The sequence below is a fragment of the Dendrobates tinctorius genome, unplaced genomic scaffold, assembly GCF_039654945.1.
Source record: "Dendrobates tinctorius isolate UK_male_01 unplaced genomic scaffold, ASM3965494v1 ptg000293l, whole genome shotgun sequence".
In the NCBI taxonomy this organism is placed as follows: domain Eukaryota; kingdom Metazoa; phylum Chordata; class Amphibia; order Anura; family Dendrobatidae; genus Dendrobates; species Dendrobates tinctorius.
This window is the reverse complement of record NW_027361960.1, coordinates 12,613,041-12,634,147: the sequence shown is the minus strand read 5'-3', so window position 1 is coordinate 12,634,147 and position 21,107 is coordinate 12,613,041. Positions and strand designations below refer to the sequence as shown.

The following is a 21,107-nucleotide window of genomic DNA, read 5'->3' as shown; positions in this document are numbered from 1 at the left end:
AAAACAGCATATATGGAAAAACATATAATATATACAAAATACAAGTTGGAAAAAGAACAAATCCTGCACAGTAACCAGAATAAATTAGAACAAACAAAAAACGTACTAAAGACATACCAGTAAGCTAATATATCCCTCATTAAGGTAATGAATATTCCCTTCACGTCTATGAAAGTGAAGAGGCGTGCATATTCATTACCTAAATGAGCGGGGCACATCATCGCTCGGTACAGGATGAGCTGCTGGCGCCGGAACCAACGGTATGCTGCAAGGGCGCGCAGGAGGCTGAGTAGGATGTCTTCTGGAAGCCGGCGGCTGCGGGTGACACTGTGCGCTATAAGAAAAATGAATATTCATTTCTCTTTAGGAGCAGCACAGGCTTTAGCCACAGCCACCGGCTCCTGCCTCTGTGACCCACCGCTCCCCCGCTGGCTTTCTGAGACAATTGACTCATGTATAAGCCGAGGGGGGCATTTTCTGCACAAAAAAATGTGCTGAGAAACTCTGCTTATACACAAGTATATACGGTAAATCTGAAATTATTACGACACATTCACTACTATTCTAACTTTTTATTTAGCTTGGAAACAGACTTTATAGTGTACATTTGATTATAAAACAACTCTCCTTTAACTCTCCTTACAATATAAGCTAAGACAATTTGGCTCCCTTCTTCCTCCTCTTCTCCTTGCCCACTAAATTGTTGTACTTCATTCTGACTTCACAGGTAAAATCAGTCACCAAAGAGGAGACAAATTTTCAGTTTCACCTAGATCTGGTAGTAGTTGCCCATAAAAGTATGTAGAAAGGAGAAAGCAGGTGCAAAGTTAGTGACAGATGCAGAGACAGACATAAATAAATAATCTTTATATAGCGCTAACAAATTCCACAGCGCTTTACAGTTTTGCACACATTAGCATCACTGTCCCTGAAGGCTCACAATCTAAATTCCCTATCAGTATGTCTTTGGAATGTGGGAGGAAACCCACACAAACACAGGGAGAACATACAAACTCCTTGCAGATGTTGTTCTTAGTGGGATTTAATAGTTAATGGTGAAGTTATTTCTTTATCGCTTCATTGGGGGAGACAGGTAACCATGGGTGTATGCTGCTGTCGCTAGGAGGCTGACACTATGCAAATAAAGGAAAACTGGCTTCTCCTCCGTAGCATGCACCCACCGACAGGCTTAGTGTCTGTAGGAGGCAAACCTGGATCAAACCCCAGATCCGCAGTGTTTTTTTCTTTCACAGGTTTCTGTGTGAATTTATTAATCCTTTTCCCTTTGTTTTTCAGATACAGCTCGTCGGATAACAGGGTGCAGATTTCTCACCCTGTTTTCCTACATTTAAGCGACCGAGAGAGCAGTGTGGTATCACCCACATCGCCCACTCTCGGACCCGCTGGCAAGACTTTGTCCCCTGTCCTCCTTTTGGGGTGTTTCAGGGTGACTCTCGGTGGCCAGTCCTTGCCTATTCCCCTCCTCACCCCTCTCCTCGGAGAGGGCTAAGAGGAAGACAGTGGTCACCGGTGGTGGCCTTCCCCCTTCTGGTAAGGGGTTGACGCTGTCTTATGCACTGTCCGGAGACGGTGCGGAAAGGAGGATCTTCATTCCCAGGACCCTCTCACTTCCGAGGGCTCTTGATGCGATCCTCATCTATCAAGAGGAGCCGGATTCAAGCAGGTGGTGAGCCAGCAGCCCCCCTCCTTCCCCCTCTGCAGCAGCCCCCCCGGCAGCAGCTGCCCCGCTTACCGGTGTATAGGAAGCCGCTGTAGATAGACCACTTTCCTCCCGGCTCCACACCTCATCAGATTCAATTTTCGCTCCTTTTTTCTCATAGCACGCGGCCCCGGCATTTTGCAGGCTTTCTTCTTCTATTCTGCCATTTTACGTCAGGGGCATGCCCCCCAGCATGTCTTCTATCTACCGCCCTCAGACACGACCAGACATGCCCCCCGCTTGGTGTGTTTAGTTTGCCATAGCCATCTTCTATGCTGGACACGCCCCCTCTGGCATTCCATCTTATTATCTCGCCTTTTCCACCGCCGGGCACACACCCCCTTTTTGCGCATCACCGCCGGCGATTGGGCCATTTGCGGGTCGCACACGCCACCTCCGCTTGTCAGCCTATCAGGCCGCAGCTTTCGTTTTCATTTTTCGCACTCTTTCCTGCCCGATGGCCGGGTCACGCCCACCGCTCTGCAGCTTGACGCTGTACCTGTCTCTCCCTGGCTCCCCCGGTCCAGTCACTACTGGTGCCCCCCTGGCGTGTCATCCATTAGGAGGGGCACTTTTCTTTGGTTTTTGCTGGCCGCCACATTAGGCTGGTTTCACATTAGCGTTTTTTGCGCAGTGCATCGTGCGCATCTGATCGCATGCGTCATGTTGCATGTTGCATTTTTTGGTCCTCCCAAAGTCGCTAAAAAACGCATGCGTTCGCTTGCGCACGTAATGCGCCAAAACAACACGTTACAGTCTATGGGTTTTCGAACGCATGCGTTTTTTTAATTAACTTGTCTAGACTCTGGTTTAAACCGCCTCCTACACAAAGAAACATTGGGGGGTAGTGTATATAAAAGAAGGTGTTGTCACTGGCAGTCCACTACTCTACAGCCTGGAAGAGACAAGAAGCTTGGCCATTTTTGGAGAGAGAAGCACTTTGGAGAATAGCAGCAACTTGAATAATGTGAGTATTAAACCTAATGTCTGCCTGTCCTTTTTTCTCAATTTATTATGTACTAATGTCCCTTTTTTTATTGCAGCATGTCTTCTGGAGAGGAGTACCGACCAGCCCGTGGTGAACTGGCCCAAGCAGAGCGTGAAGTGAGTACCTTCCTGCCCTACTGATTGGTAAGTAATCGCTGCTGCATCTACACATGTGGCAAATTAATTTTTTTCCTTTTTCAGACCTCATCGTCCACGGCAACAGAGGAGGAACAGGAGGAGCAGCCAGTCCAAGTGCAGGCGGGGAGACGGCGTGTAAGTACAGACTGACTGATCGTACTCTTTTTTTTTTTCCCTGACTTTTTTCTTACCTTTTTTTCATCTTCAATCTTGCTTTTGTCTTTTTTCTATCTTTTTCATTTCCAAATCCTTCCAAGATTAATGTTTTTCTTTCTTTTCTAGGCTCCACAACGGGATGAAGAACTCGCCCTGGACAATGATGCCCTGATACAGTTAGTCCAGGAGCCGTGATCCGCAGCACTCGGACAACGTGGTGATCCGGCGCCTCTGGAATGAGGTGGCCGCAGCGATGCTGGATGGCTGGGACAACGCCTCTCCAAGGGTCTGCAAGGAATTTTGTAAGTATTTCAATGCTGTATCATGCGGCAGTGACCTTGGCCAGGATCACACAACTGTGTGTAATGCTAGTAACTCCTGCAAGTTTCTATCATCACACACATTTGTGTTATCCCAGCCTACAGTGCATTGTCTGATTTTTTTTTTTTCCACAGTGAACAAAGTCAGAACCCGTTGGCACTCGAAGAAGGACGGCTTCAACAGGGATTTCCGTCAGAAGAGCCAGGGTCGCAGTGGTGCTGCAGCAAGGACCTCAACGAAATACTGATATCATCGGGCATTGGCATTCTTAAGACTGGTCCTTGCCACCAGAGCGTAAGTATTTTGTTTTTTTGTATTGTGTTTTACTCTGTGTTTTTCTATTCCACAGGAGTTGGCGCTTTAACTATTGTAAATGCATGATACTAATGTTTTTCTTTTCACAGCACCTGGAGCAGCACCCTGCACCCTTTTACTGGAGCGGTTCTTCATCGAACTACCTCGGACCCGTTCCAGCCATCTGACACCCAAGAAGCATCTTGCGGGTCGGCACAACAGACAGCTGGAGACCAGGAAGCTGTTCACTCAGGTGTTCCCCTGTCCCAGTGTCTGCCACTAGGTTTTGCGGGCACTTCCCGCCAGCGGCAGAAGGCCTCGGACAGGTCTGTCATGCCCGAGTTCCTTCACTTGAGCTCGGTCTTTCAGAATGGCCTGAAGGCACTGTCAGACAGACTGGAAAGCGGTTTTACCCTAATGGAAACACGCTTCCAGGCTGTCGACCGTCGCCTTGACCGTCTGGAAGCCGACCTCAACAGACCAAGGCACCATTTTTTCAACCAAATTGAACGGGGCATGGCGGAACACCTTAGTTTTGAGCTCTAGCTGAATGTGATGCAGGCCTGCTACACTGCTTACATGCAGGCTATGCAGCAGAGTCAGTACGTGCAGCAGTCAGTGGTGGCATTTCCACCTGTGCCACCACTGACTCGCTTCATCTCACTGCCGACTTCTGCATACCACTGCACTGCCACCTGCATTCCAAGTCATGCCGGACACCAGTACACCACCAGAAGGCCGAGTGCTGCTGGACACTTCCCCGCCACCACCATGGCAAGCGCTGCTCCTGCCTGGACCATCACTCCTGCCTGGACCAGCACTGCCACCACTCCTGCCTGGACCAGCACTGCCACCACTCCTGCCTGGACCAGCACTGCCACCACTCCTGCCTGGACCACCACTGCCACCTCTCCTGCCTGGGCCACCACCAAGCAGCAGCATCAGCCGCTGGGGGACCTCCATTCCATATTTGCGCCCACGAACCCTGTCAGGACCTCCACCACCACTTCCAGCATGCCTCAGCAGCTACAGGACCCTGCCAGGAGGTCCCCCAGCTCCAGGATGTCCACAAGCTCCAGGCAGGACTCACCCACGGGCCACAGGAGGCACAAAAATGGACATAAAAAGAGGAAAACTCTTACCCGCCTTCCCCCCTCAACTCACACTGTGTCTCACCCTTACTCCAGTTCCATCCCTGAGCTCCCTTCACCCACCACTTTTGTCGCCCCTTCCCCTAAAACCCCTTCCTCGCCTTTAAGCCGTTCCTCGTCCCTCCACAGCCCCAAGTTGCCACCATCTTCCCCCAAAAGTCACTCAATAATGTCTTTTTTTTTTTTTCACAAATAAATGTCATTATTGTTTTCCCATAATACTGTTTGTTTATGGTGTCTTTTGCCGTCTACACACACTGCGCCGTACACTTTGTGGTTTTGCCACCACATTGCTCCAGTACTGACACGTTTCTTGTGTCAGTCCTTGATATATGTGTTGTCAAAAACACAAATATGAATCCTTATGGATAATAAACTTTCTCGGACTTACTGTGCGCTACTAGACAAAGTTCAATTCAACACTGCATATGAAGTTTAACTGTTTAATTCCCAACGCGTTTCAAAGTATAAAACTTCTTCAGGGGATGACATAATGAAGAAGAAGTTTTATACTTTGAAACGCGTTGGGAATTAAACAGTTAAACTTCATATGCAGTGTTGAATTGAACTTTGTCTAGTAGCGCACAGTAAGTCCGAGAAAGTTTATTATCCATAAGGATTCATATTGGCGGTCACAGAGTGGACCTTCGGACGTGCAGCAGACTGACATTTGGTTCCTATGCCTTTATTTCTCCTAATTCAGGTGAGTGGATTTCTTACATTTATTTGATTCACCACCCAGATAAGACCCTATTGCGCCTTCTTTTTCCTCAGCTTTTACAATAAAAAACACAAATATATGACTTGTATTTTCACCACCAGTCTCTTCAGTCTGCTATTATTGGAGAGACTGAATAGAGGATGATGATGAGTGCAAGGCATATCTATTCTCACCTTGCAAGGTATCATAATGAGTGAATAGTGAATTGAGGATGGTGTGTTTTCGCCATCATCATTTCACTCTTTGTGATACAATGCCAGGGGATTCTAGATATACCTTGTAATTAACCACATCATCTATTCAGTTTGTGGCGAATAAACAGAAGCCATGATGGAGAAAATACACGTCATATCTACAATACCCTCGCCTGGTATCATAACTATTTAGCACACCTGGCCTGTTGAGTATACCTATGAGTTGTAATCTGCAGCGTCGCTTCAGTCTGCATTATCTATTGCATGCAGACTGGAGAGATTGTTGTGAATTCTCTTTCTGGGCTCCCTCAGATTGACAAAGGTGGTGCGAGTTCTCTTTCTGGGCTCCCTCTGGTGGTTACTGGAGGTAGTGGAGCTGGTCAGACTGACAGAGGCTTGCCACCTGATAATGATAATGACGACTGGAGATCTGGGGTTTCTGACTGGAGTATTTAAGATAGCTGACTTCCTTCAATCCCTGCTGGTGATTTTCTTCCTGTGCCTTCTGAGGTCTGATGTCTCCTGCTCTGTTCCTGCATGGTTCAGCTAAGTCGTTCATTTGCTAATCTTTTTGCATTTGATCTGGTTTTGTCTATCTCTGCTTTGTGCGAGTCAGCTTGCTCCTGCTGGGGCTGTGCTGGATCACTGTCCATATGTTACTGCTTGTGTCAGTTTGTTCTGTCCCCTGTTATATTGGTCTATTTTTGCTTTGCGTTCAGTTAATACCAGGGTGCTGATATAGTGGGGGCGAAGTCGTGTGACTTCAGTGTTTTTTTGAGCATCAGACGTGTTGGATTTTTCAGGGTTTTTTGCGTGATTGCAGACAGTGTCTTTGCTGTCCTGTCTAGTCAGTCTGGGCCCCATCATTTGCTCAGTCTATTTTTCTGCCTGCGTTTGTGTTTTCATCTTGTCTTACCGACAATATATGTTTGGGGGCTATCTATTCCTTTGGGGTCTGCTCTGGGGCAGTTTAGATTTCACCTTTCTTTCTTTAGGCTGAGTTAGTTCTCCGGCTGTGCCGAGGCATCTAGGGCATCGTAGGTACGCTCCACGGCTACTACTAGTTGTGTGGATAGGATCAGGGGTCTCCAATCCGCTTAGTTACCAACCTCTCTGGTTTTCTGGTAGCTTAGCCTGGTCCTTCTATCCTCCTCGGTGACCCATTCATAACAGGAGATGCTGGAGGTTTAACTCATGTGTATTCAACTGCCCAGGTGTCATAAAATTCTGAAGTCAGGATGCGTTTTTTTGGCATCTTCACTTCAGCATGACACCAGGCCAGGGGATTGTAGAACTTTTATAAACTTTATCATCTCTCCAGTCTCCATGCATACTGAAGCTACAGTGGACATCCTACAACTAATATTGATACTCACACGGTCAGGTGTCATAAAAAGTGAAGGATGCTAGTGCATCCCAAAATCACTATTTGTAGCATCAGGCCAGGTGATATAAATATTAGTTGTATTATCTCCACCATCGCTGCAATCTGCCTTATTGAACACAGACTGGAGAGATGATGAAGGTCATACAACTTTTCTATCTAGAATCACCTGGTCAGGACTCCTAGCAAAGTCATGATGCACAAAACAGCATCCTGACTTCCCAGGGACTCCTGGGCAGGTGATTATTGTATTGGAGTGTATAAAGACAGAGTGCACTAGGTACAGGTATAAAAACAGGTGTTTTATTTACATACACACAAGAAAACAATTTTACACCATTTGATCTTTCCATGCCACAGGTCCTACATCAAAGATAAAGTATGCCGCAAATTGGTCCCTCATTTGGCCAACTTCAACTGATGACCTGAGAGGGTGCTGAGTGAAATCAGGCAATGAGTTGGCAGCTGGTTCATCTAGTTCAAAGTTAGGGAGCTCTTTAGCCATAACAAAGTTGTGAAGAACCACACAGGCTTTCACCTCATCCACTGTTTACAGTTTAAGATTAATGGCTGTGCCAAGAATGCGCCATCTGGACACAAGAATCCCAAAGGCACACTCTACAGTTCTTCACGCCCTTGTGAGTCTGTAATTATGTATTTTTCTTGTGTGGTCCAAGTCCCGGCTGGAGTAGGGTTTCAGCAGGTTTTGGCACATTTGAAAGGCCTCATTCCCAACCACTACAAATGGCAGTGGCGGACCTTCGGTGTGGGGAAGAGGCCGTGGCAGGGGGAAATTAAAATGGTTGCCATACAACCTACAGCCCATGTCCGAGTTCTTAAAAGCCTGAGAGTCATTGCCCTGGCCAAATACCCCAATGTCCACCGCAGCAAGCAGTCTGCATCCACAATGGCCATGAGTACTGTAGAAAAGTACTTTTTATAGTTAAAGTACTCCCATCCACTTCTTGTGGGTTTGGTTATCCTGATGTGTTTCCCTTCCACCGTTCCCAAACAGTTGGGAAAATTGCAGACTGTCCAGAATTTTTCAGCTATTTCAATCCACTTTTCCGCTGTGGGCAGGGGCATAAATTCTGGACAGAGAACGTCCCACAAAGTCCGGCAGGTGTCCGCAACTATTCCCGACAAGGTGGAGATTCCAAGCCGGTACTGGAAGTGGAGTGATGATAGGGTCTCTCCAGTAGCCAAGAATCTGCCAAACATAGAAAGAAAAAAATTAATATTTATGTCTAGGGTTTTGCAAAACACTGAAATGAAAAAAATATTAGTACATGGCATAACAATAATTCTGCAGGCTTTTGTTTACTACATGGCAGAACAAGAGAAAACAAAAAGCAAAAAACACAAATATCCTGGACTAAAAAGTAAAACATATACTGCAAATAATGCATAAAGGTAGTAATAATAATAAGGGTATTTAGTAAACATAATTTTGATCAAAATAATGTACAAGCCATCCCGCCACGTCACGGCAACCCTTGTGGGACAGTCCCTACTCTAGTATTTAAAATCTTTTCACTTGCCAAGTGACGTAAATGTGAATAAGGATCGAGCGGCTGAACCACTAGTAACAGCTTAGGCCAGACTGGATGGCTTTCCCAGCTCAGAAAAAGGGCGGTCACACCCATATATGCACTGAATGCACAATGAAATGAATAAAAAACAAATCTGAACTGAGACAGTAAGTTAATGTGTATGCACAATGTGAGTGCATATTAACACATGACCATTAACCAGAGAAAACAAAAAGCAAAAAACACAAATATCCTGAACTAAAAAGTAAAACATATACTGCAAATAATGCATAAAGGTAGTAATAATAATAAGGGTATATAGTAAACATAATTTTGATCAAAATAATGTACAAGCCATCCCGCCACGTCACGGCAACCCTTGTGGGACAGTCCCTACTCTAGTATTTAAAACCTTTTCACTTGCCAAGTGACGTAAATGTGAATAAGGATCGAGCGGCTGAACCACTAGTAACAGCTTAGGCCAGACTGGATGGCTTTCCCAGCTCAGAAAAAGGGCGGTCACACCCATATATGCACTGAATGCACAATGAAATGAATAAAAAACAAATCTGAACTGAGACAGTAAGTTAATGTATATGCACAATGTGAGTGCATATTAACACATGACCATTAACCAGAGAAAACAAAAAGCAAAAAACACAAATATCCTGAACTAAAAAGTAAAACATATACTGCAAATAATGCATAAAGGTAGTAATAATAATAAGGGTATTTAGTAAACATAATTTTGATCAAAATAATGTACAAGCCATCCTGCCACGTCACGGCAACCCTTGTAGGACAGTCCCTACTCTAGTATTTAAAACCTTTTCACTTGCCAAGTGACGTAAATGTGAATAAGGATCGAGCGGCTGAACCACTAGTAACAGCTTAGGCCAGACTGGATGGCTTTCCCAGCTCAGAAAAAGGGCGGTCACACCCATATATGCACTGAATGCACAATGAAATGAATAAAAAACAAATCTGAACTGAGACAGTAAGTTAATGTGTATGCACAATGTGAGTGCATATTAACACATGACCATTAACCAGAGAAAACAAAAAGCAAAAAACACAAATATCTTGAACTAAAAAGTAAAACATATACTGCAAATAATGCATAAAGGTAGTAATAATAATAAGGGTATTTAGTAAACATGGCAGAACAATAAGCATTAGATTAGTGCAGACCAAAAACAATTATGCAGGCATTGGTTTTTAAATATTACGTACCGTAATGTAACCAGGAGCCGTTCCTCAGGAGGAATCGCACGACGAAGCTGTGTGTCCTGTCTCCGGATGGCTCCTTGAACCCGACCAAGCAAATCCGTGAAGCTCTATTAGGACATCCGGGTATAGTCACTAAATTTCACCGGGTTTCCCTGGAGCTCGCTGTAGAGGGTGTGGTACGCTACACAGCTCTCACGGACTTCAATAATTGGATGTATCCACAAACGCCGCCGCTGCCGTCTTGCTGTCTCTCTCTCTGCCTTTCTTCCTGGCAAACAAATGCAAAAGCCTGAGACAGCGCGATGTCCAGATCCAAGATGAAGCGAAAACTCTTTCAACGCAGATCGATGTTGACAAAGGAAAAAGCAGCAACATCTGAAGAATTCAGCTGTAGCAGGGTCTATATAAAGAATTCCCATGACACACGCCCACTGGTGTCCCAATGGTGGAGTCTGTTTCAAGGACTTTCCTCCTGTGAAATGTGTTGTCATGCGTACGCTGATGCGTTTAAAAAACGCTGTGTTTGTTTGCGTTTTTGCATGCGTTTCAATTGCGCACGATGCGCTGCGCAAAAAGGCACAAATGTGAAACTAGCCTTAGCCAGAGACGGCGCGGCTTATCTGGTTCCTTCTGCTAATTGAGCCCCGGGCTTTGGGCCTTCTCTACCGGTCTCCATGTAGCCACGCCCTCTTACCGGCCTCCGGCCAGTCAGTGACCCTCGGCCAATCAGTGCGCGCCCTGCGCATAACCAGGCCAATCGGCGTGCACCTTAGGCTTAGCCACGCCCCCTCCCGATGGCCGCGTTTGTTTGACTAATGAGTGAGTGTGCCTCTCTAGCACTGTCACCCGAGACACGCCCCCAGTATAGCGTCTCAATGCCTGCAAGTTTGTGATCATGCAATATCTGTAGATTTGTGCACTGTCTGTCACCATCTGCCTCAGGACCCAGAGGGCACAGCAGGAAGTGTGTCTCTGTCTGTAACAGTGGGCGAAGATTAGTGCATCTACTCCAGAACACAGAGGGCTCAGCAGGCACCCATCTCTATCCGGCACCGGATCTGGTAGACACTGCAGCCTGAGCTGTGACAGCGCCATCTCTGTTTTCAGGTAGGACCAGCCCAGGCTGGTTGTTTTTTCTACATCATAGGGGCTTATCTATCTCCGGCAGTAGTCTTAGTCTCTCCCTTTGGCCACAATCTAAGGCATTCCTGATAAAAGCAGTGACCTTCTGGCTAGTCTGCATTATTTATACCCGTACTGCAGTTTTTCCACCGTATCTGCCCTACAGCAGTCCGCTAACGCCTGGGGCGAGAGCACTCCCCTCCCTCCGAAGTGGGCTGCTGTCATGTCTCAGTCGGTATCCGACCTGACAGAAGTTTCATAGTCCACGGCCCAGGTCCTGGAGCGACTTTTGCATCGGTCTACTGCCATCAGTGCTCCAAACACCTTTTATGGTGATTCGTACGCACCTGACTGCGATGGTCACAAGGACATATCTGGTATGGAACAAAGGAAGCGAGTCCAGGTCCCTCGGCATCTGCCCAGGAGGACAGCACTCCCCTCTCTCCGGAGTGGGCTGTTTCCATGTCCCAGCCGGTCTCCAGCCGGACAGAACCTTCAATTTACGGGATGAAAGCACTCCCCTCCCTCCAGAGTGGGCTGTTGCCATGTCTCAGTCGATCTCAGACCTGACTAGAAAATTCCCAGTCCCTAGTACAGGTCCTGGAATGTATGCCGCATCTGTCTGCTGCCACCAGTGCTCCGAACATCTCCCATGGTGATTCGCATGCACCCGACCAAGACCTCTACAGGGACAGATCAGCAAAAAGATCTAGGAAGCGGACTCTGTCTAGCTCTACATCGAGGTCACCGGGCCCCTCTGCGGCATCCAGAATGCCCCTCTTTACCCTCTTTACCCATTCCCCCTCCTTGGCAGCGGACGTCGGGTCAGATGTAGCTTCTCAGTCAGAGTCTGACTCTGATGTGGATCAGACTTCTGGGACGCTGGACATGATAGATAGCCTTATTTCGGCTATTATTCAACCCTCGAAATAAAAGAGGAGCATGCGGCGACTCAGGATGTCTCCATTTCATTCAAACGGGTGAAACGTCTCTACAGCATTTTTTCCAAATCACAAAGACTTTGAGGCTACCACCTCTAGTCACTGGAACATCCTGGTAAACGCTTCCCGGGAAGAAAACGTCTGGACACCTTTTAGTTCAGCCCTTGTCAGCATATGGTCCGATTCCCCTAAAGTGGATCCGCCTTTTTCACGCTTAGCCTCTCTAACAGTTCTGTCCAGTCCTGATGCGGCGTCTCTTAAGGACCCTACGGACAGACAGATTGAGACTTTAACCAAATCGGCCTTAGAGGCGTCACGCACTTCTCTCTGACCTAATTTCGCCTCCACTTGAGTGGTGAAAGCCATATCGGCCTGGGCCAAGGTACTTCACCAGGTCATCACACCGGTGGCTCCTACAGAGGAGCTAGCAGATCTACACTGGCCTGCCATTCCAAGAATCCAGGCTCTTTGGGACGAAGCTGGTCCAGATCAATTCCGACTCCACCGGAGGTAAAAGTACCTCTTCCTTTCCTTTGACGGTTCCTTCCAGCAGCACTGTTCTTCTGCACAAGGGAAAGAAGGAAACCTTCCTTCAAGCTACTCCTCACTGGAGGCCTAGGAACCGTCTATCTAAGTCCTCAGGATCTCGCTGTCACAGATTCTCCTCTAATGACAGGTCACCCCCATCTAGGAATCTTTCCAGGGTAGAAGGCAGGCTTCTTCTTTACAAGGAGACTTGGTTGTCGGCGGTCGACAACGCTTGGGTGAGGAGATCGTTACACCCGGCTACAAAATGGAATCTTCTTCACTCCCAGGAAGGCGTTTCTCCCTCCCGCCAGATCAACCCTTTCATGGGTTCTCCAGGCCGTCTCTTCCCTGCCTAAGGCCTAAGCTCAGGAGTCATTGTACCCGTTCCTGGCACGTACGGATTTCCGGGTTCTACTTGAACCTCTTCGTACTCAAAAGAAAAAAAGATGTTTCTCTCTGCCTGATCTTAGACCTCGAGCAGTTGAATTGCCACCTTCGGATTTGCCTCTTCAGAATGTAGTCCTTGCGCTCGGTGATCCCCTCCATGGAGCAGGGGGATTAACTTTGCTCTGTGGACATTCAGGATGCTTACCTGCATGTTCATGTTTGTGTACAGCATCGGAGGTTCCTTCGATTTGCGATACAGGAGCACCATTACCTGTTCACGGCACTCCAGTTCGGCCTGGTGTCCGCTACCAGGGTCTTCACGAAGGTCATGGCGGTGGTCTTGGAAGCTGTGCCTCATGCCCAGTTTCACACCCGCCCTCTTCAGTTGGCCCTCCTGTCTACCTGGGACAAGAGAACTGTTTCCCTGGATCGGCCAGTGCTTTTACCTCTCAATGTGAGGCAGTCCCTCTCTTGGTTGGACACTATCCGCCTCTGCCCTGCGCGGGAGGTCATTACTCCCACTCCGTTGACAGATCATCACCAACTATGGCAGTCTTCAGGGTTGGGGAGCGGTCTTCCTCAATCTCACAGCACAGGGTCGCTGGAACGTTCAGGAGACCCTCCCCATCAATCTATTGGAGATCAGGGCAATTTTTCGCTGACAGTCTCTCCTCGCAGGCAAGCCATTCCGCTTTCAGTCAGACTATGTCACAACCGTGGCTAACATAGATCACATTCCAGGGGTGGACAACTGGGAAGCCGATTTTTTTTTTTTTTTGAATCGTCGGGGGTTCGCGTCAGGCAAGTAGTCTCTCAACCCCGCCGTCTTCCGCAAAATTTGTCAGCGGTGGGGCATTCCAGATGCCCACCTAATTGTTAGGAGGTCAGATTTCTGCCTCTCCTTTGCTGAAGTCTAGATCCTCACATTCTGCAGTCTCCTGCGCTTTTCCTGCTGCAGAGGAAATTGCCCTGCGGCAGCTCTCTCTAGAAGCTAAGTCCTTTGTTCCCTCATCTGAGCATGCTCATGGGATGAACTCCCATTGGAGTTCGGGAGTCAGGTGCTCAGGTCCTGTGTCGAATCCCATTGGGTCTTCCTGGAGCCTTGGAGATTTCTGGAAGGTCCCGTTCGGTATAAAAAGTGCGATTGGCTGATCCGCCATGCGCTAGTATTTCATACTTGCTGCTGTATGTATGGTGATGGATGCTTGGACTTGGTGACTGACTTATTAAGAAACCCCTTCCCTCTGATAATACGATTGTGTGAGTGTTTGGGTTCAGCCAGTAGCAGCGCTAGCGCCAGTGCGCCTTAGCTCCATCTTGCTCAGCAGCTTAGCGTCTGCATTGCGCCAGCGTTATTGCAGCACCTTGCCAGCGGCTCAGTTCTTGCCGCACTGCAGTTGCAGCTTATCTCCGTGTCCGCAGTTGCGACGCCACGCACCTCATTTTACGGTAGGTCTAGACGGAGTAGTCCTGCTGTCTAAGGCTACTCCTGTGACCTTTAATACCGTGTCTGCATCGCTGAAAGTCTGTGACCCTGAACAGGCTCCGTGTTTAGTTTATGCTTTGTGCCTGCAGCTCTGTGAGCATAACAGAGCTTGCTTCAGTGCACGGGGTGCAGTTAAAACCCTGTGCACATTACCGCCATAGTGCTCTGCCTCTTTTAGCATCGGTTTTTCCATCCACCACACGGTGGACCCCGAGTGGCGAAGGCACTTTATTTATTTTTATTTAGTGTCTTCCGCCACTCCTAACATAATACTAGCGCCAGGGTCTGGCTAGAGATGGCAGAACAGCAGCAACTTCTGCAGTGTGTACGTCAGCTCGAGACTCGCTTGGTTACCCTCAAGAGGTCCCTCCCAGCTGCGCAAGCCACAGACGCTGCTGTTCAGGCACTCACAGATGTGGTAGGGCGTATGTCCATGTCTTCCCTTGCACCGACAGTTACTCGCCTCCCGTTGCCCGATAAATTCTCTCGGGATGGTGCCTCCTGCAGGGGTTTCATCAGCCAGTGCTCAATACACCTGGAGCTGCTGGCTGCGCAATTCCCTACAGAGCGGGCTAAGGTGGCCTTTATTATCTCCCTACTGTCGGGCAAGGCCTTGGAATGGGCTACGCCTTTATGGGAACATGGTGACCACGAGATTCGGACCACAGCCAACTTGCTAACAGCCATCAAGCAAGTATTTCTCGGTCCACGGGTCACGCACAATACGTCTCTGCAACTTCTCGCCCTTACTCGGGTCACTCTCGATTAGCCAGTATGCCGTCCGTTTTCGGACACTGGCGTCCGAGTTGGAGTGGTCCGATAAAGCCCATATCCTCGTTTTTTGGCGAGGTCTAGCAGAGCACGTGAAGGATGCTCTCTCCACTAGAGAGATCCCCACCAGCTTGGAGGAGTTAATTTCCGTCTCCTCACGTATCGACCTCCGTTTTTCGGAGCGCGGTATGGAGCGGGCTCACTCCAAGCGCAGAGCTGTTTTGGCTCCTAAATTTTTTGAACCTCTTGAGCTGTCTGAGCCAGAGGTTCTACCCCCTGAGCCCATGGAGGTGTCTCATACCAATCTAAATACGGACTCGGACCAGGAATCCATTTGTGGTTGTCACCATGTATGTGCGGTCTCTCCGGAGGCCAGCTCCCAGCAATGATCGGAGTCTGAACCGGTTATCGAGACCTTTGTCCCTCCTCATCTTAGGGCTCGGGTTCTCACCTGGGCACATGCGTCCAATGCGCCCCACCATCGGGGTTACATGCAAATCTCGAAGCTATTGGCCGGAGCATATTGGTGGCCCCATAGGGCGTGGGACATCAAAAAATTTATTCGGGCATGCACCTCATGTGCTCAGAATAGCCTTCCTAGGCAGAGGGTGGCGACAGCCACCGACTCATGGCGACGCTCTGTTGCATCGGCCGCTCCCGCCATTTCCCAGGTGTCTCTTCTGAAACCTGGTGACCTTGCCTCCACTGATGCTGTCCAGGTGTCCCGGTTTACCGTCTCACCTACCAGGACACCAAGCTCGCCTTCGGACGAGTTTGTGCCCTATGCCACCTCAGGGCACAGGTTGATGGTCCGGAGGGCTCAGGGAGGAGGGGGGGTAATGTTAGGAGTCAGATTTCTGCCTTTCCTTTGCTGAAATCTAGATCCTCACATTCTGCAGTCTCCTGCGCTTTTCCTGCTGCAGAGGAGATTGCACTGCGGCAACTCTCTCCAGAGGCTAAGTCCTTTGTTCCCTTATCTGAGCATGCTCATGGGACGAACTCCCATTGGAGTTCGGGAGTCAGGTGCTCAGGTCCGGTGTCGAATCCCATTGGCTCTTCCTGGAGCCTTGGAGATTTCTGGAAGGTCCCGTTCTGTATAAAAAGCGTGCATGGCTGTTCCGCCATGCGCTAGTATTTCATACTTGCTGCTGTATGTATGGTGATGGATGCTTGGACTGGTGACTGACTTATTAAGAAACCCCTTCCCTCTAATAATACAATTGTGTGAGTGTTTGGGTTCAGCCAGTAGCAGCGCTAGTGCCAGCGCGCCTTAGCTCCATCTTGCTCAGCAGCTTAGCGTCTGCATTGCGCCAGCGTTATTGCAGCGCTTTGCCAGCGGCTCAGTTCTTGCCGTGCTGCAGTTGCAGCTTATCTCCGCGTCCGCAGTTGCGACGCCACGCACCTCATTTTACGGTAGGTCTAGACGGAGTAGTCCTGCTGTCTAAGGCTACTCCTGTGACCTTTAATACCGTGTCTGTGTCGCTGAAAGTCTGTGACCCTGAACAGACTCAGCGTTTAGTTTATGCTTTGTGCCTGCAGCTCTGTGAGCATAACAGAGCTTGCTTCAGTGCACGGGGTGCAGTTAAAACCCTGTGCACATTACCGCCATAGTGCTCTGCCTCTTTTAGCAGCGGTTTTTCCATCCACCGCACGGTGGACCCCGAGTGGCGAAGGCACTTTATTTTTATTTAATGTCTTCCGCCACTCCTAACACTAATGACTTCTCGAACGAACCAAAAGGTTCCCCGATACGTTACCAGGTCCCAGGATCCGATGGCTGTCAGTTGCGAGGCACTTGTGTTCCCGTGGTCCCAGTTTCAGACGCCTTTTCTGTCCCCGCCTCATCCCTTGATCACAAGATTTGTAAAAAAAAATCATAGTCAGAAGGGTTTACAGTAGTCCTGACAACTACAAGCTGATAAGTCAGACCTGGTACCCGGAGCTGGTGTACATGCTCATGGACGCCTCCTGGGGCTTCCAGACCGTTCGTTTATTCTTCCGCAAGGCCCCTCTTCCGCCACAGTTCACAGTCGTTTAAGTTTAACGCCATGGCCGTTGAGGCCTACTTCTGTGACGGCCTGGGTTTTTTCCCATCAGGTCATTCTGACCATGCTTTAGCCAAGGAAACCTGCATTCTCAAGTTTTCTACAACAGTTACTGGAAGATCTGATTCCGTTAGCCTTATTGACTACCAAGAAGAGAAATCAGGAGTTCTGAGTTGGCAGCATTATCCTGCCGTCCTCCATTCCTTTTCATTTCACATTAGTGCAGACATTGTCCCTTCTTCCCTAGGTCCCTCTTGTCCCTCTCCGGTCCATACACTGGATATCTCCTGGGGCAGTTTCTCGCTAGACCCTGGCTTTACAGGTTGTATGGCCGCGGCCTGGTCATCTTCGCACATTCTTGCAAAGTTTTACGAAGTTCATACTCATGTCTTGTCCGACGCTGACCTAGGAAGGAAAGGTGCTGCAGGCGGCTGTTACGCATCGGCCGGCCTCAGTCCTTTTTTCTCTGCATTCTTTCTGTTCCCACCCTTGGGGACTGCTTTAGGACATCCCATGGTTACCTGTGTCCCCCAATGAAGTGATAAAGAAAGAAAGATTTTTGGTACTCACCATAAAATCTCTTTCTTGGAGCCTTCATTGGGGGACACAGCACCCTCCCTATTTGTTTGTACTGGTTTTGGGCCTACGTGCCTTTGTCGTTGACCGGTGCATACAGTTGTGGCCAAAAGTATTAACACCCCTGCAGTTCTGTCAGATAATACTCAGCTTCTTCATGAAAATGATTGCAAACACAAATTCTTTGGTATTATTATCTTCATTTAATTTTTCTTAAAAGAAAATAACACAAAAAGAATTGTCCTAAAGCCAAATTGGATATAATTCTACACCAAACATAAAAAAGAGGGTGGACAAAAGTATTGGCACTGTTCGAAAAATCATGTGATGCTTCTCTAATTTGTGTAATTAACAGCACCTGTAACTTACCTGTGGCACCTAACAGGTGTTGGCAATGACTAAATCACACTTGCAGCCAGTTGACATGGATTAAAGTTGACTCAACCTCTGTCCTTTGTCCTTGTGTGTACCACATTGAGCATGGAGAAAAGAAAGAAGTCGGGGGCGTGGCTATGCCGTGACCGGGAGAAGACGCTGGTGCAGAGAGCTCCTCATAATCCTGTCGGATCCTGATCGTGGACCCCTTCCTGACAGCATACCTGCGGCTGGCTGGACCCCCTTTGCACGCCGGGACCCCTGGGCACTTTGTGGCAAGTCGGGAGAGAGGGCTTCTGAGCGGGCGGCAGAGGAGATAGAAGTGGGCGGCTGGCTCCCCACGAGGCGGCGGCCATCTTGGGCGCGCAGCTCGGCTGCTGAAAGCTGCAGCGCCGACTCCCATTGCTGCACCGCCACCGGGCAGTGAAGACAACCGGCTGGCAATCTGAGGGGACACGCGGTGAGTGCCCTGGAAAACAGGCCCCACGTGATATCCCTCTTCATTTACTGGCTCACTGTGCCGATCGGTGCCATTATTAGGGGAGGCTTTGTGTGCCCCCCCCACTGCAGCTGCCTCTGCGGGGGGTTCCTCCTCCCTTCCTGGGTCATTAAAATCTGGACAGTGCCTGGCTATCGTCCTTGTGGTCCCTCGGGCGTCCCTCGGTGCCTAATTCATAATTAACTGTTGCTAGCCCCGCTACAATTCCCATCTGTAGAGGGCATACCCGGATTACAAGTTTTATTTGTCCCGCTAAACCTCACTGCAGACAACCATGAGCCGACTTAAAGGGGCGGGAGCGGCGGAAAAGCTGAAGGAATTTGCTAGAGTTGACCCCGCTGAAAGTGCGCGACATAATAGCACATTCTCTCAAGTTCAGCGCAAAAATCGCCATTCTGGGGGTGAGGAGGAGACGGAACAGGAGGAATTGACCCTTAAACAAGCATCGGAGCAGTTGATGCAGGCTATCTCGTTGACCAGGACATCCCTGACAGAGAATTGAGGATGTCTACACGGAGGTGGGGAGACTCCGTCAGAATATGCAGGCTATGAGGGGACGCATTACGGAGGTGGAGACAAGGGTGTCCAAGGTGGAAGATACCATTACACCCATGGAGGCTAAATTAGCGAAGGTGGCGGGCTCCATGAATGCTTGGAAGCAGAAGGTGGACGATTTGGAAAATAGAATGCGTCGGAATAATATCCGTATTGTTGGACTGCCTGAGCGCTCAGAAGGTCAGCATCCTGAGCAGTTTCTGGAGGATTGGCTTAAGACCTCCTTGGGGGACTAATTCTCCTCAATGTTCGCTCTTGAAAGAGCTCACAGGGTCCCCACAAGACCCCTGCCTCCGGGGGCCCCACCTCGGCCGTTCCTGGAACGCCTGCTCAATTGCAAGGACAAAGATACCATTCTACGTCTCTCACGCTTGAAAAGTCCTATCAAGTTCAACAATGCCGTCGTTTCCATCTTTCCGGATTTCTCCATGGAACTGCAGAAGCAATGGGCACAATTCTTCGAGGTCAAGATGCGATTTAGAGATAGGAACATTGTTTATTCGATGATATATCCAGCCCGGCTCCGGATTGTCCATGAAGGTTCCTCCGTATTTTTTACAGATCCGGCGGAGGCGATTGAGTGGCTACGGTCCCATAAGGGATTCCCTGCGAAAGATTCCTAATGTGGCGGCTGTTGCCTTGAATCCTGTCAGTCAACAGTCTAATTGGAGCTCTCTCGGCGAGTTCCCAGATGCCAGCTATACCGGACGCTGTATACAGTGATGGTATCCCCTTGTTTATCTTTTGATGAGGGCGTAAGACTGTACACCTATGTTATTAGGTTCCTGTTTTGCTTTTTCTTTCTTAAAAGTTATACTTTTTATAATTGTTCATATGTAGGCCGCAGCCGACGCCAAATTCTGCTATCTGTGTGGGTTCTCCGCACCTGGTTCAGGCATCATCATGCATTATATCCAGATAGATGGGAATGGGTTCTGAGCTGATTTGTAGGACTTGGAATATTAGGCTGAGTTCACACGTGGCGTTTTTTTTCGCGTTTCCGCGACGGTTTTAACCGCGCTATTTTGCCGCGAAAAATAAGCATCCCATGCATTCCTATGGGATTCCGCAATGCTGTGCTAATGCTGCGGTTTTTACCGCGGCGGAATCGCTTCGCGGTAAAAAATGCAGCATGCTCATTAATTTGCGGAATCGCGGCGATCCCGCACCCATAGGAATGCATTGTTCCGCTTACTTCCCGCATGTGGCTGTGCACACCATGCGGAAAGTAAGCAGAACAATTGCGGATGGTACCCACGGTCCGGAGGAGAGGAGACTGTCCTCCGGGCTTTGGGTACCATATTCCTGTAAAAAATAGAATTTAAAATAAAAAATATTGTTATTCTTACCTTCTGGCATCCCGCGCAGCCTTCCCACCTCTCTCCACGCTGCCGGTCCCAGTAAGCCTTTGCGAAAATGCCCGCGATGGCGTCCGTTCTCGCGGGATCGCGAAGTCTCGCGGTCATTCGCGCGACATCATCGCGAATGACCGCGAGACATCGCGATTCCGCGAGAACGGACGTCATCGAGGGCATTTTCGCAAAGGATTACTGGGAACGGATGCGTTGAACGTCGGAAGGTGAGAATAACACTATTTTTTTTTTTTACATTCTATCTTTTACTACTGATGCCGCATAGGCGGCCTCAGTAGTAAAAAGTTGGTCACACTCGTCAAACACTATGTTTGACGAGTGTGACCAACCTGTCAATCAGTTCTCCAAGCGATGCTACAGATCGCTTGGAAAACGCTAGCATTTTGAAAGCTAAATACGCTTGCAAAATGCTAGTTTTTCCACAGGAAAATCGCGGGAATTTAAAATGCGATTTTCCCGCGGAATGGAATTCCGGAATTCTCGCGGTAATTTCCGCGAGAGTTCCGGTACGTGTGCACTTAGCCTAAGAGGCATAAAAACCCCTCGGAAAAAAATTAAAGTGTTCTCACAAATTAGACATTACCATCCTCAAGTTGTGGCTCTGGTGGAGACACATTTGAC

The 21,107-nt window shown here is 48.7% G+C and overlaps 1 protein-coding gene across 2 annotated transcripts in view; it reads left to right on the top strand.

The window, feature by feature from the left end:
* Positions 1-21,107, top strand: part of ARID4B (AT-rich interaction domain 4B) — a 449,596-nt gene that overhangs the window by 409,368 nt on the left and 19,121 nt on the right. The gene's annotated exons all lie outside the window — the stretch shown is intronic.